The 1,191-nt window shown below is 54.7% G+C and overlaps 1 protein-coding gene across 1 annotated transcript in view; it reads left to right on the top strand.

Annotated features, from left to right (window-relative positions):
- Positions 1-1,191, top strand: part of LOC119589108 (lymphocyte cytosolic protein 2-like) — a gene marked incomplete in the record, with an annotated part of 94,642 nt that overhangs the window by 65,272 nt on the left and 28,179 nt on the right.

Here is a 1,191-nt window from a genome sequence, read left to right as displayed (position 1 = left end):
TATCTCGGTTCTCTGTCAGAAGTTCCCGAGTCTTTAAGAGCAAACGTTTATTTAATGGTTTCAATTTAACCTATATCACGCCCTTTTTGTAGCGCGGAAGACGTCTCGAATTCCTCGATAGACAGGCCGCCTAGCAAAGGTCTTTGTGAGGCGGTAGATAGCGGCCTTTGTGCAGCGCAGGATGGGCTAGGACTCGGCCGAAATAGATGGAGTGGGGATTGGGTTCAGGGTTAATCTACGTGTTCATTCATGTGAACAACGTGGGTCTGACACGTAGTCGTTCACGTGCGATTCGATGCATGGGTCGAGAGGAAAGATACCGAGGGAAAGAGGTCGCGAGGCAGGAGGAAGAAGAGGCAGGAGAAACGGCCCCGAAGCAAGCGAGCGAGGAAAAGCGGAGGCACGGCGCTCACCCCCGCCCATCGCCTCTCGGGAGCTTGCTTGCGGACGTCAGACGCCTTGCGAGATGAACAACCGCAGAAGTTAAAATAGCTTGCCAGGCGCGACTCCTGGAAGGTCGGCGCAGGACGGACGACGCTCCTTCGACCAGCTGACGAAGGCGTGAGGGATCGTGGATGTCCACGTCTCACGCCACCTGACCTGCTCCCCATTACTTTTGACCCGGGCGCTCTTGCCGTTGCATGCCGCGCCCTTCGCGCAGTGAGAGCGTCCGAAAGTCACTGGAAACGCTTTTGCGTTCTAACAGCCGCGCCGCCATCGCCGCCCGACCCCGCTACTGCAAATTAAAAATAGATTTAAATCACGTCACCTTTTCGGGGGCACGCCTCTCCTTCCCCCGTGATCGGATCCGCCCCGGACGCCCCAGCGCCGAGGGACGCGCTCGGCAGCCGGCGCCGAAGGGGAGAGGAGGGCAGGCGCAGGTGGCAGAACTTGCCTTCCGGAGGGAAGCGGAAGAAATGACGTTTCGCTCGCCGGGAATTAGGGAAAGGGAGGATTCAGTTTCCGCTCACGTTTTCCCGAAGTTTGGAAAAACAAAGATACCAAATGAAATAAAAAGTATATGAGACAGTTGCTCCATTCAGGCCCATTTCTAATATATAATCAAGTTTTTTGTACCGCGAACGTGTCTGGCATGCGGTCATTTGTTCTTGCTAGTTTCGACTCATGCAACTTTTAATTTGATAAAGCACACGTTGGACAGACACAGGTCGAGCCGCGTTGCCTAAAACT

The sequence above is a fragment of the Penaeus monodon genome, chromosome 25, assembly GCF_015228065.2.
Source record: "Penaeus monodon isolate SGIC_2016 chromosome 25, NSTDA_Pmon_1, whole genome shotgun sequence".
Lineage (NCBI taxonomy): Eukaryota > Metazoa > Arthropoda > Malacostraca > Decapoda > Penaeidae > Penaeus > Penaeus monodon.
Note: the sequence above shows the minus strand (reverse complement) of the source record. Positions and strands in the feature narration are given on the sequence as shown.